We start from the raw sequence: 17,338 nt of genomic DNA on the forward strand, positions 1-17,338 counted from the left end.
AAATTAATCATGTTAATTAACTCTTATTTTATAACTATGTACCAAAAGTTAATCTACAATTTTAATAAAATCTCACAACAAAATAGACCACTGATATGTAAAAAACAATAAATATCCAAAGGAAAAAAATAGTATATTTGCAATAAGGAACAAATTGGTATACGACCAAACTCAATTTTTAGATTAAGAAATGTGGCATTCATCAAATTAAAAAAAAAAAAGAAAAAGGCTCAAGTAGAAGCAGATGTTGGCAGATAAAATTAGGGCAGGCAAAGTTGGGAAATTAAGGAGGTGGGTAAATGGAATTTATTAGAGGAAAAATCAATAGTCTAAGTGATATGTTGGATAAGAGGCTGAAAAAAAAAAAGGTAAAATTTTGACTCTTAAGTCTATGGTCCCTGTGGAGCTATTTGAGAAACGGTGCCTTTCACTAGGATAAGAAACCCTAGAAGGATAGAGGAGGACCACTTTAAGTGACAGAGGTGCAAAAGGAGTGTCAGTTTAGTTATCCAATGTTGTGTTTGGGGTCGATACATGTTTATGATTCAGAAAAGATACCAGGACTAGAGACATTAATTTGGGAACCACTTAGGTATGTCTTGTTGGTAAATAAATCCACCTAAAATTTATAAATATTGAGAAGAGGAAGGTCCCAAAGTCTCAACGAACCCCAACATTAATGGCTGAGTAAATAAAGATATGATAGAAAGGAAATAGAGAGTAACAGGAAGAAAACCAGCAATTTTGTCAGGAAATCCAATGTAAGAATGATTTTCAGTATTCCTGAAAAGTCCATCAAGGTAATATTTATAAAATATCCAGCAAATGTAAAGACATAGAAGTCACTGGTAACCTTAATGAGACTAGAGGCATAAATTATGCTGGAATCAGATTAGAATCTGACAAAGAAGTTGAAGAAAAAAAATCAGCTATGAAAGAAAGGAGATGACTAGGTCAGGAAACAGGAAAATGTTGTGTGATCAATATTGTGTGTTTAATATGTTTCTTTAAAGTAACAGATACTCTGGGCGAAGTGCAGGTATTGAATGAACAAGAGCAAGTAGTTGAAATTTAAAATCTTTTCAATTTATTTATTCATTTATTTACTTATTACAGAGTAAAATGAAAGCGAGTTTATTAGAGAGGTAAAGAAATAAAAGGGTGGTTACTACTACATAGGCAGAACAACCAAAATTTATGTTCTTTTTTTGTTTTGTTTTTTGCTTTTAGACAATTTCACTGTTGTCCCCCAGGCTGGACTGCAGTGGTGCGATCTCGGCTCACTGCAACCTCTGCCTCCAGGGTTATAATGATTTTCCTGCTTCAGCCTCCCAAGTAGCTGAGATTACAGGCGCTCACCACCGCTCCCGGCTAATTTTTGTATTTTTAGTAGAGATGAGGTTTCACCATGTTGGCGAGGCTGGTCTCGAACTCCTGACCTCAGTTGATCCGCCTGCCTCGGCCTCCCAAAGTGCTGGGATTGCAGGCGTTAGCCACCACGCCTGGCCCAAAATTTACATTCTTAAGGTGGCAGTAAGAATTGTAACTCAAATTATAGTTTGGAGAATCCCCTAAAATAGTTGAAGAGTCACCTTTTACACTGTACCAGAAGAGAAGTTGTAGACATAGGTAGACGTACACGTTTGACAAAAGTCTCATCTTAAACCCTCTACTGAAGAGGACACCGTGGAATAAGTCAAATATTTATAAAAGTGGAAAAATTTAAGTGCTCAGTTTTGCAAATTGTAGTATTGAATTTGAACACAGATTTATAGCTGTAAGAATAAAACACCTTTAAACATAGTATTATCCCAGTAGGAATAAAATGTCAAACTCTGTTGAGGTCATATTTAAGGTTATTGATCCTAAATTTATCACATTTGCAACATCCTTTTTTATGACTATATCTAAAAAAGCACCCCAAAATTATTCATTCGTATTTTTGCCATTCTCTGACAATGAAAATTCAAGGGAATTCAGATTGTTAATGGATGAGTGTGCTACGAACTTTATGCTAAATAAGGAAAGAAGTGAAGAAATGACCGACAGAAAGGAGGCTCTGTGAACTAGATGTCCCGATGAGAAAGAAAATTTTTTTATGATTTTCCTTATGTTTGAATTGGTGATTTTAGAGATTAGAATGACAGCAGGGGATCAAAAGTTCCTGTATGCTGAGGAGGCATTTAAAAAAATAGGTCAGGAGATCGAGACCATCCTGGCTAACCCGGTGAAACCCCGTCTCTACTAAAAAATACAAAAAAACTAGCCAGGCAAGGTGGTGGCGCCTGTGGTCCCAGCTACTCGGGAGGCTGAGGCAGGAGAATGGCGGGAACCCGGCGGGCAGAGCTTGCAGTGAGCTGAGATCCGGCCACTGCACTCCAGCCTGGGCGGCAGAGCGAGACTCTGTCTAAAAAAAAAAAAAAAAAAAAATAGGTCACTGTAAATCAGGTTTAGAAACTGCAAGACGTTATCAGAATGAAATTTATCTACACAGTGTATGGATAAGCTATTCAAAATAACACAAAATAACTCGTGTTTTTATGTGAAAGAGAAGCAGTTACTAAGAATTCCACAGATGCCAGTTATTAGGAGTAAGCAAAAGATTGGTGGGAATAGAGTATTTAAAGAATAATAGGGATAATAGAGCTTTCTGTAGCTTTTATTATGGTGGTTGTTTTATCAGTTTTCCTGGAAGGTGAAAGAATTGTGCTAGCAGCAGAAATGAAGAGCATCACTTGGAAGGCTAAAGAGAAAGTTACATCCTTGGGGAAGAAATAGGTTTCAGCCATGAAAGAAGCAGCAGGAAATTATTTCACAAGGAGTAATAAACTCACTGACTATGGAGTGTAGTTTCTGTAGGCAGAAAAGAATTTGGGAGATAGTTAATTAGCAGAGGTCATATTGTCATACAGCATAGTAGAGAATATTTAACATAAAAACTTAGGTTTGGGGCAGTGGTTTACAAAAACAGGAATAAAAGGCCTAGATATATGGTTTAAAGAGTTTCTTTGAAGAATAGTTTAGTTCTCTATTGTTGAATTAAAAATATTGCTAACTTAGTGGCCTAAAAGAATACCTATTAGCTTTCAGTTTGGTAGGTAAAAAGTCCAGGCAAGCTTGACTGTGTTCTCTGCTTAGGATCTTTTTTTAATTTTTTTAATTTAATTTAATTTTTTTATTATTAATATACTTTAAGTTCTAGGGTACGTGTGCACAACGTGCAGGTTTGTTACATATGTATACTTGTGCCATGTTGGTGTGCTGCACCCATCAACTCGTCAGCACCCATCAACTCGTCATTTACATCAGGTATAACTCCCAGTGCAATCCCTCCCCTCTCCCCGCTTCCCATGATAGGCCCCGGTGTGTGATGTTCCCCTTCTTGCGTCCAAGTGTTCTCATTGTTCAGTTCCCACCTATGAGTGAGAACATGCGGTGTTTGGTTTTCTGTTCTTGCGATAGTTTGCTGAGAATGATGGTTTCCAGCTGCATCCATGTCCCTACAAAGGACACAAACTCATCCTTTTTAAAGGCTGCATAGTATTCCATGGTGTATATGTGCCACATTTTCTTAATCCAGTCTGTCACTGATGGACATTTGGGTTGATTCCAAGTCTTTGCTATTGTGAATAGTGCCACAGTGAACATCCGTGTGCATGAGTTTTATAGCAGCATGATTTATAATCCTTTGGGTATATACCCAGTAATGGGATGGCTGGGTCATATGGTACTTCTAGATCTAGATCCTTGAGGAATTGGAGTGTCATCTAAGCTACGTTCTTATCCGGAGTGTCTGAAGAAAAATCTGCTTCCAAATTCATTGAAATTGTTGGTGGAATCTAGTTCCTTGAGATTGTATAATTGAGGACATCAATTCCTTAACAGTTCTTAATAAGGGGCTGGCTTCAACTTCTAGAAGGCATATTCTAGTTTTTTTTCATGGAGCCAAGTCCGTCCTCAAAGCCAACAATAACACATTAAATCATCTTTGTGCATTGAATCTGTTTGACATTTCCTTCTACCACCATGTGGATACAGTTCTATGCTTTTAAGAGCTTGTGCAATGATGCCAAAACTACCATATATGCTCCTTGCCTTAAGATCAACTATGTTGTATAAAATAACACAATCACCAAAGTGATATAGCACAATATTCTGTTTCTGGGGATCAAAGTGGGGTATTTTGGTGGCCATTTTACAAATTCTGCCTAACATAAGGTCTTTGAGGAAAAAAAGAATTAGACTTGGCATCACTACGTGTACACCAGAAGGGTTAACCTAGAGTAAACATTAGAATCATTTGCGGGGCTTTAAACATAACTCAGGCTGGAACCCTACCCGAGAACAACTAAGTTATCATTTCTGAGGGTGAGGCCTAGGAATCAGTACAAAACTTCCCAGTCACATTCGACTCAGACGTTACAAGTTAACTTAGTACACCGTGTATGCCAGCCACATCAGACATAGTTTGAACTAACTAACAGTAAATAGTCTCAATCTCCTATTACTTTAATTAATTCATTCCCAGAGCTTTTTTTCTAATTTCAAAGATTCTGAGAGTTCTAAATTGAATATTTGGGTGCACGCTATGTCCCACATATGAGCAATGCACACTTTCACATAGAAATCAATCTGTAGATGGACAAGCAGGTCTTGCCAAATTTGGGGAATCATTTATAATCCTTCAAAACCTGCTGAAGCATTAAACCACTTTCAAAGGTGGATAATGCAATAGAAAAAGTGCAGCTCCTCTGAGAAGTTCTGCTAAAGATACCTGTAAGCATACAGGGATTAGAAATGTGATTTTATATTTTGAAAAGGCATATATGAGCCCAAAGGATTTATAGTTTAAAATTTTTAGAATTATGCTTATGTCAAGTCAGAGTTAATTACTGTCATAGCTCTGAATAGTTTCAGATTATACCCTAAACTTGAATTAGGTCCATCTGATCATTCATAAATAATGAATTTATCTGAAAATGACAAATTTCTGAAGAAATATCTATAATTACCAATAACACGGCCATTAATTTATCAAAAAGATACAACTATTTCTACATTAAGAATGTCTGAATCTTGATTATATTTGAATTTGGAGGCATGACTCCCCAAACAAATATATAGTTATCAATTTAAATTTAAACTATTCTAATCTTATGAAAAATTAAAAGCCAATGTTGTCCTCAAGGGTGTCACAATTCAATGTAGGAGGCAGAAATACATTTAAACAACAATCATAAGAGCACTTACTTAGCAGTCCTTGTCCAAGAGTTCATAAGTATTAACTCATTTAATTCTCATATCCATCATTACATTGGTATTTTTTCAAAGCTCATTTTACAGATGAGGATAATAAGGTCCAGAGAGCTCCAAGAGCTTGGGCAAGATGCCAAGATCACGGAACTATTTAGTAATTGTGGGGCTAGTATTTGAAACTCAGGGGGTTAAGCTGCAGAACACATACGTAACTTTGGGCACTTTCCCTACCGACTCATAAAGTGGTAAAACTAACTCTAGCAAAAATAGAACGTGAAACAACAGGACTGCAACTAACATTCAAAAGATAATTATTTATTTAGACTTGGAAAGTGACATTCGAATTGAAGTTAGAATTTCACCAGGTATAAAATTGGAGGAGACAGAATATTCCAGACATTGACAACACTGAATAGTCTTAATTACCAGCTTGAGAAACTGTATTGTTATTTATTTTTAGAAATCTCAAGGGGGTGCTTTTTATCTGCTCCCTCCATTCTCTCTCCTTTTAAATACTCCTCAAATGTTTTAATCTGACTTTAACCAGTCTATGAAAATATTTTATCTCTATCATTACATCTACTGCATTTAAATTATAGTATTAAAGTATATAAATATATTTGTCAAATTATTTTATGTAATTTTACATAAAACTGCATATATTTGCATATTTATTACAAGCATACAAGGAAAACATTCATGAGCATTTTTAAAAACATTTCATAATTTAGTGTTACAAATTGATATCTCATTTTCATTGCTTTTCTTCTAACAGAATGGTAGTCTCAACTAAATAAGGACATCCAAAATAAATTGTAACTAATTACATACCCGTTGGGAAATACTGAACCCTTTCCCATGAAGACTAAATAAAGTAAGATTCTGTCCACTTTTACCACTTCTATTCAAAATTTTACTGAAGTACAGAACCAGTGTAATAAGGCAAAACAAAAATAAATAAATAAAAGTTAAAAAGCAAGAAGAAAAGCTATTTTTATTCACAACAGTTAAAATTATCTACATAGATTATCCTGGGGAATCTCATGATGCAAAACAAATATAACTAACAAGTAAATTTATCAAGTCTTAAGATAAAAGGTCAATATATAAAATTCCATTGTATTTATTTTGTTTCTTTTTATAATTATATTTTGATAGAATTAAAAATAAAAAATCCACAATATTATTAAACAATGTAAAATATCGAATGAAACAGGTTTTAGCCTCTGAAATATATGTCCATACCCTAATCCCCAGACCCTGTGAATGCTTTCTTTAAAAAAAAAAAAAAAAAGTGTTTCCAGTTGTAAAGAAATTAAGGATCTTAAGTTGGGAATATACTGGATTATTTAAATATTCCCTAAAACCTAATGACAAATGTCCTTCGAAACACAGATAAGAAGGCCATGTAAAAATGGAGGCAGAGTTTGGAGTGATAGTGCCATGAGCTAAAGAATGTTGAAAGCCTTCTGAAACTGGCAGAAAAAGGAAGGCATCTCTCCTAGAGCTTCCAGAATGAGTCAAGGCCTGCTGACGTCTTGATTTTGGGCTCTGGCCTCTAGAGAGAAGAAAGAAAAGAATTTCTGTTACTTTAACCCACCAAATATGTGATCATTTGTTTGGGCAGCTCTGGAAAACTAATATACTTAATAATTAATTAAAAAGATGTTAGATATATAAATATGTTGAAACTATGAAATATTGTTGAAAGTGAAGAGCAACTAAACAATTAAGAACTAGCATATCAAAGTAATATTGCTGTCATTATGATGGCAGTGGCTGCTCCAAACGGCCTGCCGCTACCGTCATACCGACTGCGGCAGGGAGTCATGACCCGGGCTGCACACTCCATAGAGCTCAGGAGCAGTGAGGAGCCCTTCCGCACCCAGGAACAGCTGCAGCCACCTAAATGGTACCTCCGACCTAGGCCTCCCATTCACAGAGCAAACAGGAGCTCAGCTTCCCCCCAACCAACCCCCAGAGCAGCTGGAGCCCCTCAAACTGTGGCACCCCTACACTTTGAGGGGCCAGGAAGCCCTCCGCCCTTGCAGGCTCAGAAGTGCCTGCTCCTGCTGCCTAGCTACCCCCTGCCGTTGGCACCCACGCAATCTCGGAACAAAGTCGGGGCCAAGCCTTGGTGCCATCAGTGGCAGCAGGAAGCATACAGGTTCCTGGGCAGAAGCGGGTGGGTGCCTGGCGAGGCCCAACTTTCAGTCTAGGTGTGCCAGAAGGCTGGGCGCTGGGCTTCCAGTCCCGCTCTCACAGACCAGACTGGGAACTTAGGGTGCCTTTTCCAGGCCTGTCCGTGGCTGCTCATGGGCCAATCCGCATGCATTTTCTCCCTTCTGAAGCCAGTGAAAGTCCCAGGCTCAGCCAGAGCTAAGCAGATGTCCCGACAAGCTTCAAAGAGGAGCTACCCACTCCAGGGCCTCCTCTGAGATATTGTTGCTCAATAAAGCTCCTCTTCGTCTTGCTCACCCTCCACTTGTCTATGTACTTCATTCTCCCTGGGTGCAGGACAAGAACTCGGGACCTACTGAATGAGGTTGAAAGAGCTATAACATGAACAGGTCTGAGACATGCCCCTTACTCAACACGTTGTGGATGAAGAGAAGCAAATAAGAGCAACAGCCCCTTGGGGAAGCCCAGGCCTGGGAGGTCTGGGCTGTGATTTCCTATTTGGGGCCCTGTGGTTCCTGGCATCTCCTAGCTTCCAGGAACCATCATGTTCTCCAGTGGCAGCTGTGGAAGCTACTTGCAGTGTACCTGGTCTGGCCGCACCTCGCAGAGAGCCAGCACCCACGCTGGCACCTGGAGCTGTGTGCCCCGCTGAAGCAGCCAGCATGCCTGACTGCACGGTGGCCAGACTCCACCCTTGCTCACGCACCCCTCACCACTCCACATAGTCTCCCTTGCCAGGTATGGGATCCAGGCCAGTAGCATGAGCCAAGAATATCCTGCCAGGCTGATTGGCCCCAGCAGGCCTGAGCAAAACTCTGGAAAAGGCACCACTGACCACAGACGTTTCCAGCCAGAAAAGAGAAACCCCAAAGATCCCATAACAATTGTTATAAATTCAATAAAACTCAAATAAAAATCTTTGAAGCCTTTTTTAACTCCAATTGTACATGTTTCTTTTGTGTTTATATAAAAATCCTTATAGAATTCTCAGGTGACTGTTCCCCTCACCCCTGGCCCTTCAAATACAGTCATGCGCTGCATAATGACAATTTGATCCGTGACAAACCACACATAGGACAGTGGTTCTTTTCCATTTTAATGGAGCAAAAAGTTTCCTATCATCTAGTGAAATCGTAACCATTGTAACATCATAGCACAATGCATTGCTCACGTGTTTGTGGTGATGCTGTTGTAAACAAACCTGCTACGTTGCCAGTTGTATGAAAGTATTAAACATTTATGTGCCATACAGATAAATTAATAATGATAATAACTGCCTATGATACTGGTTTATGTACGTACTGAACTATACTTTTATTGTTATTTTAGAGTTATTCCTTCTACTGATTTTTTTTTAAAGGTTAACTTTGAAACAGCCTCAGGCGAGTCCTTCAGGAGGTATCCCAGAAGAAGGCATTGTTATTATAGGAGATGACAGCTCCGTGCATGTTATTTCTCCTGAAGACCTTCCACTGGGACAAGATTTGAAGGTGGAAGACAGTGATACTGATGATCCTCACCCTCTGTAGGCCTAGGCTAATGTGTATGTTTGTGTCTTACTTTTTAGCCAAAAAGCTTAAAAGTAAAATGAAATTAAAATAGAAAACTTTATAGAATAAAGATATAAAATACGTTTTGGTACAGTTGTATAATGTGTTTGTGTTTTAACTGCTACTACAGGAGTGAAACATTTTAAAAATTAATGACAAAGTAAAAATTTAAAGTATACTAAGATTAATTTATTATTAAAAAAGGAATTTTTAATAAATCAAGTTTAGCCTTATTGTAGTATTTATAAAGTCTAGAGTAGTGTACAGTAATATCCTAGGCCTTCACATTTATTCACTACTCACTCCCTGACTCATCTAGAGCAATTTCCAGTCCTGCAAGTTCCATTCATGGAAAGTACCCTATACATGTGTACCATCTTTTTATTATTATATTGCATTTTTACTGCACCTTTTCTACGTTTATATATGTTTAGATACACAAATACCATTGTGTTACAACTGCCTACATTATTCAGTACAGCAACATGCTGTATAGGTTTGTAGCGTAGGAGCAAGAAACTATTCGATAGAGACTAGATGTGTTAGGCTATGCCATTGAGGTTTGTGTAAGTATACTCTATGATGTTCACATATTGATGAAAATCACCTAACGACATAATTCTCAGAATGTGTCTAATTTTGATGTGACATATGGTTGTGTATTATCCAACTGCCTGTGGCCTTCAAAGATTCAGCTGAGACTAAAAAGCCTCTGCTTCTGCATAGCAACTGACTATCAACAGAGTATACAGCAACCTACAGAATGTGAGAAAATATTTGCAAACTATGCCTTCAACAAAGCAATAAAATCCAGAATCTATAAGGAACTTAATCGAATCAACAAGGGTAAAACAAGCAATTCTAGTAAAAAGTGAGCAAAAGACATGAACAGACACTTTTCAAAAGAAACATACGATTAGGCAACGAATGTATGAAAAAATTTCAGCATCACTAATCATCAGAGAAATGCAAATCAAAAACACCATGAAATACCATCTCACATGAGTCAGAACGGTTTCCATCAAAAAAGGCAAAAAATAACAGATGTTGGCAATGTTGCAGAGAAAGGGGTATGTGCATACACTGGTGAGATTGTATATTAGTTTAGCCCCCTAAAAAACAAAATAGAAGTAGGCTGCTATTCTTATTGAGAATCCCTTGGATGCAGTCAGTTGCACTTCTCTTCTCTTGCTTTTTCTGGATTCTCCTCTCATCTTTGTCTTTCAAAAGTTTAATTATCATTTGTCCTGGTGTTGGTCTCTTTGGATTTATCCTATTGTAGCTTGTTGAGTTTCTTATATATGCATATTTATGTCTTTCTTTAAATTAGAAAAAAAATCAGCTATCATTTCTTTGAAGACTCTCCACCTCTCTCTGCTCTAAGACTTCTATAATGTGTACATTGGTCTGCTTGATGTTATGATATATGTCCCTTAGGCTCTGTTCAATTTTCTTTGTTCTTTTTTGCTCTCTGTTCTTCACAATCAATAATTTCAAGTGTATTATCTTCAAGTTCATGGATTTTTTTTGCATGTTCAAATCTGCTGTTGAGATGCTCTAGTAAATTTTTCAATACATTTATTGTAATTTTTAGCTTCAGAATTTTTGTTGGGTTCTTCTTTTTAATAATTGTACATCTCCTTATTGAAATTCACATTTTTATCTACCATTTTCCTGATTTAATTAGTTCTTTGTCCAAGTTTTTCTTTAGATATCTGAGCATATTTAAGACAATTTTGTTAAAGTCTTGGTCTAGCAAACCCAATGTCTAGCTATCCTCAGGAATGCAATCTGGAATTCTTTTTTTCTTTGAAGGGGCTATGTTTCCCTGTTTCTTTTGTGCCTTGTAATTTTTTTTTTGTTTTGAAATATTGGGCATTAAAATAAATCGGCAACTTCTTCCAGTTTTAGCAAACTGTGTTGAGATATCCTCTGCTTGTTAGTTGGGTATGCTTTAGTCTTTGTGATCAGCCTCAGGTAAAACCTTTACATATTTTTATGTCTTTTCTGAGTATTCATCTTTTCTCTGGGCCTGAGTGTGGCTTTTTTGACTATCCTGTATACACAGAGGCTTTCAAATTCCCTAATTTTCTGAAGAGTTTTTTTATAGATTTTGAGGGGCCTTACACGGTCTATTGTGTCTTCTCCTCGAATTTCTTGTCCTAGTCTGTGAGTCTTTGTCTCCCCGCAGTTTTTTTCAAGCAGCATTTGGATTCAAGCGCTGCCGGAGATCCAGGTTAGAACACTGTATTCTACTCTCTCACCTGAACTCTGAGTCAATTGAAACAGAGACCAGTCCTGCTGGCTGCCTCCAGACAGATTGGTACATTGCAAATAAGGTATTTTCTGCTCCTTTCCATTAAAATGAGGGTATTAAGAACTAGGATACTGCCTCCTTCAGATCAAGATTGTACCAGGCTGGGAAGATAGCAGGGCAAGGGAGAATAAAAATGCCATTTAATTTCTGACTGTTTTGAATGTGACTTTCTTCTGATGGATGTTTTCTTGCTTTCTGCAGCCCTTTAAGTGTTTTTAAGAGTTCTCGTAAAGTTTCTTTAGCCCGCCTCAAGTTTAGTTTTTGGGAGTTGTTGGGGTTTGATTTTTGTAAAATGTTTCTATGATAGAATGAGAGCCTGGGGCTTTCTAGTTTACAGTTTTGCAGACATCCCTCTGGAAATTTGATTTCTGATACCACATGTTTAACTAAGGACATCTTGGCATAATTTGTTTTTCAGCAAATGTTTAAAACATTTTCAATTAATAGCAAGTATCATTTCCTTTTTTTTTTTTCTTTTCTGAAACAAAATCTTGGTCTGTCACCCAGCTGGAGTGATCACAGTTCACTGTAACCTAGAACTCCCAGGCTCAAATGATCCTCCTTCTTTGGCCTCCTGAGTAGCTAGGATTATAGGCATATGACACCACATCTAGTTAATTTTATTTTATTTATTTTTTTGTACAGATGGGGTCTCATTATGTTGCCCTGGCTGCTCTCAAACCCTTAGCCTCAAGCAATCCTCCTATCGCAGCCTCCCAAAGCACTGGGATCACAGGTGTGCGTCCCAATGCCTGATCAGTTTACAGTTTCTTTAAAGTTTCTGTTTTCAAATGAAAAAAAAAAAGATTTAGGTACAAATAGTTAAAGCAATTTTTAAAATGTTAAGTTTCTCTTTTACTTAGTAACATTGTGACTCTGAAATTAATTATTTAAGCTGATAGATAGGTAGATAAGTTCACACATATTATCTATCCCTATCAATTTATCCTATTGTAGGATGTCCCAAGATTATTATATTAAAATTATGTTTCTTGGAACAAATTAAGTTCAGTAAATTAAAATATTATAATTATTCAATAATTATAAGTTGCCACTATTATTTTCATGTTTTCTTCCACTTCCTCCTATTTTTGTTCCTGGAATTTTCAGGGAGTGAACATTTTCAATACATACTCAAGTATTAAATATTAAAAACAGCTGACATAATTTATTTCTTCATCTCATTTTCTCTCTTAAATTCAGATTAAGAAGGCATTTTCCTCATAATTTTATTAAATTTATTTATTTTAATGTTACAAAATAATCCTATTGACAAAGGTTAATTCTTGATTCTCAAATTATTATCTTTTATTTGTTTTTGTTTTTGTTTTTGAGATGGAGTCTCGCTCTGCCGCCCAGGCTGGAGTGAGTGGTGCGATCTCTGCTCACTGCAAGCTCCATCTCCCAGGTTCCCACCATTCTCCTGCCTCAGCCTCCCGAGTAGCTGGGACCACAGGCGCCGCCACCTCACCCGGCTAATTTTTTTTGTTTTAGTAGAGATGGGGTTTCACTATGTTAGCCAGGATGGTCTCGATCTCCTGACCTCGTGATCTGCCCGCCTCGGCCTCCAAAGTTCTGGGATTACAGGCAAGAGCCACTGCACCTGGCCTCAAATTACCATCTTGTTTTTCAGTGGCATTGGACACAATGAATCATTCCTACTTTTTAGAGATAGTTTTTAAAATTTTATTTCAGAACATATACACTTTACTAGACTTCAATTTATTTCTTAAGTCATTTCTTATGGGTCTAATTTTCTAAATCTTCTTTATCCTAGCCTCTGATTATGAATATTTCCATGGCAGAGTCCCTCTATCACTTTTCTTCTTCATCTATAGTCTACCAAGGTATTCACTTCCAGTCCCCTGACTTTAGATGGCATGTATTCACTAATCCCCTTTTGTTTTCTTCCTCAGCCCTCAGTTATCACTTTTGGACACATCCATATCACCACCTATGAACTGCAGCTCTTACCAGTCCTATAGTTGTTTTATAGTTAAAATATAAGTAAGGCCCTAATATCCTTTCATCTGAACTATTACAATATCTTCCTAACAAATCTTGTGGCTTAAATTGATAATCCCTTCTGGACTACCTTCTATGGGTTAGCTAGAATATTGTTGTAAATCAGTAAAGCATACTGTATTACTTTCCTGCTAATATGTTGTGGTGGGTTCCTATAAAGTTAGAACAACATCCAAAGTGCTACTGAAGGCCTCCTAAAAGGCCTAGATGAGATGGACTGCATTTGTTTGCTATCACTGCAGTAAAAAAGAAACAGAAACTTAATTCTTAAATCAACACGAATGTGTTATCTTACAGTCCTGGAGATTAGAAATGCAACATGGATTTCACTGGGCTAGAATGAAGCTGGCTTCAGGTCTGCATGCCTTCCTGAGGCTCTAGGGGAGGTCCATTTATTTTCTTTGTGCAGTTCTCAAGACGCTGCCTATATAATCCCTGGTTTATGGTTCTCTTCTGTCTCTAAAGTCAGCAGTGACTATTGAGTCTTTCCTATTGTAGTCCTCTCACATTGACTTTCCTGACTCCCTCTTTTACTTATAAGGAAATCTGTGATTATATTGGTCCCACCCAGATAATCTGCTATATATTCCCGTATCTCAAAATAAGCTGATAAATTTATTTCTATCCGAAATTTTAATTCCCGTTTGCCATGTAACATAACATATTCAAAAGTTCCAGGGATTAGCATGCGAACATCTTTTAATGGCCCTTGGTTACTGATGAATTCCAATGCCCAATTCTAACACTCTTTCCGTTTATTCCTTGCGTTCACACTAGTGACCTCAATTTTCTTCCTACATGACGAGTTTGTTCCCATGTCAGGGCATATGAATTTCTGTTCTTTCTGCTTGGAAAATTCTTCTCACAGACTTTCCAATTATATATTTTAACAATTTTATTTTAGATGCTGTCCAAATTTTCTATCTTGAGAGGTGTTTTTGATCATTCTATTTGTAATAATCCTCCCGACTTCAGTCTTTTCCCAATTAACCTCTATTTTTATTTTAATACATTTAGGGAGTACGAGTGCAGTTTTGTTACATGGCTATATTTTCTTATATGGATATATTGTGTAGAGGTGATATCTATGATTTTAGTGAAACTACCTAAATAGTAAACACTGTACCCAGTAGATAATTTGTCAGCCCTCATCTCCCTCTGACCATCTCATCCTCCTCTTTTGGAGTCTTTAATATTGATTATTCCATTCTGTATGTTCACGTGTACCAATTTTTTAGCTCCCACTTATAAGTGAAAATATGTAGTTTTTGACTTTCTATTTCTGAGTTATTTCATTTAGGATAATGGCCTCTAGTTTTATCCATGTGACTGTAAAGAAAATAATTTAATATTTTTATAACTGAGTAGTATTCCAAGGTGTGTGTGTGTATGAAATATATGTTACATATATTTTGTATATTACGTATGCTATATGTTACATAATATATGTTACATATACTTTATATATTATATATGAGATATACATATATACATTATATATACATATATACACACACATATATGTATTACATTTTCTTTATCTAATCATTTGTTGACAGACACCTAGGTTGGTTACTACACACAGAAAAGAACACTTATACACTGCTAGTGGTACTATAAATTAGTACGACCTCTATGGAGATTCTCAAATAACTAAAAATAATGCTGCCATTTGATTCAGTAAACTTCCTTTATTTTTTGTATAGCATGTATCTATCAGTGTCTCTATGATTACATTGTATTTATTATACTATACTGTGTATGTGTGTGTGTATCATCTGTGTACTTTCTGAGTTCCAAATTAGAATACAAACCCATTGAAAGTGAGAAGTAGTTCTGTATTTGTCAATGAATATCCATGTTAACTGAAATAGTGCTTGCTACATGGTATATACTCCATAAATAGTTAATGAATAAAGAAATATACTTTTAAAGAATATATATAGGCTACCATCTATTTATCTATATTGTACTGTTTAATTCCTTTGAGTAAAAAAAAAAGTTCCAAAGAGAAAATATGCAAGGTTATTGAAGTAGTAGAATTGGGAGACTGATATTCTGAATTATTATTTACGTGTACACTAATTTATCTCTGAGAGGTGAGTCAAATCTTGACTTTTGGTATCTCAGAAAATAAACATAATGTGATATATATTCTAATTGAAGTGTACCTTGTGCTGACTTCTATTTAATATGACAGATTCAGGTTTTTGGTAGAAGCTCTCACATCTCATTTTGCCATTCCAAGGATAGGAAAATATATATCTAAAACAATTTTCAGAACAAGCTTAGCTCAAACCAAGGAGGAAACTATTCAGAAACCAAAAAGAAAAAAAAAAAATGGAAATCATAGTTAAGATTTATGAGAAGACTTCAAGCCAGAGAGATCACAGGTAAGTCAGAACTAGAGAAAGACCTGAACAACGGGAGTTGGGATGTTAATGTCTGCATAGGGATGGCAACCAAGGACTTTATATTTTGCCGTGGAATCTAGATCTGTATGATCCCATAAGCAAGGAGCTTTAAAATGTTGGCCAAGATTCAGAACTCCTTGTTCTATTCTCTAAGCCTGCTAATCATTCAGGCTCATAACGAAGAAAAGACACTCTGAGAAATCAAAGCCCTAAGTCTGCAACATGCCTGGGAATGGATTCTAAATCATATTTCCTAAAGGATGCAGGAATTTCCGGTAAATTTACATGACAAAATGTCATAAACTTTTAAAATTCTGATTATTAGAAGTGCAAACGTAAACACGAAACACTTAAAAAAATAGAAAATACATCACAATAAACTTGAACGCAAAGTAAAATAAATAAATAATAAATAAAAGCAAATAAAGTCAGGTTATTTCAGAAACAAAAATGTATCTCATCACAAGAATTGGCAATAATGTAAATTTTAAAGTTATTGAAATAAGTATGTTCAAAATATTCACAGATATAATACTACTCACAAGCCAAGCATAGACTATGAAAAATTATCTCTACTTTTTAAGTATACTTGTATCAGAACAAAATTACAGAAGCTAAAATAATATATTCATCGATACTAAAAAGTTATTGAAGAATTTTTTTTTAAAGTGAATAAATACTGTACTTCTCTTGCTAATCAAAACTTTTCTATCTGCCGTAGACTATGAGACAGCCTGTGCCTTGATTCATAATGCTGGGTGTCCTCACTTAAACTTACATTTCAAGAAAAAGCTGAACTTAAAATCCAATTCCACTGGCTGTCAGCATTCAGGCCTATAGCGAAGATCACAATCTAGCATGCTTCAGGAGGCCAGTGAAGTCAGTGGAGACGTAGACCACAAAAGCTGTCAGATATGACTACTTTGTATTAGAAAATATCTAGAGAATTTAAGTAGATACACATTCTGAGATTGCTTGACCACAAAGGCAAAAGTAATTTGACTTTGGCTGAATGTATTGATTTAATCAATGGTTCTGAATAAGGGGAAATGTTGTTCTCCAAAGGAGATTTGCCAATATCTGCAGACATTTTTAATTGTCAAAATTGGTGGAGGATAAAACTGGATTCTAATGGGTAGATACCACAGATTTCGATAAATATCCCATAATGCACAAGGTAATCTCTTAAAACAAAGAATTTTTCAGCACTAAACGTCAATAGTGCTCATATCAGAGAACCTTCATGTGAATGCATTTCCAGGGAGTCTAGATTTAATATGATACATTGAGCATCTAGTCCTTTGTTTCTTTGGTTGGTTTACTGTGAGGAAGTGAAACAAGGTTGAGTTATTGGAAAATCCTTAGAATGATGTGGTTAACATAAATTCAGAGACTATTAAAGTAGATTATAATATGTGATACAATTATTCTGTTACTATGTTTCTCCTTAGCGACTGAGAGATTGTCTTTTCACCAAAGTATTGAGAAATTAAAAGTGGTTTTAGGGCAGTTTCATATAGGCTAAATTCGTCGATAGTACAGATGGGTGATACTTCAATAGATATGGTACAATCCTAAATGGCAAAGACATGACA

This window comes from Piliocolobus tephrosceles, chromosome 2 (assembly GCF_002776525.5).
Source record: "Piliocolobus tephrosceles isolate RC106 chromosome 2, ASM277652v3, whole genome shotgun sequence".
Lineage (NCBI taxonomy): Eukaryota > Metazoa > Chordata > Mammalia > Primates > Cercopithecidae > Piliocolobus > Piliocolobus tephrosceles.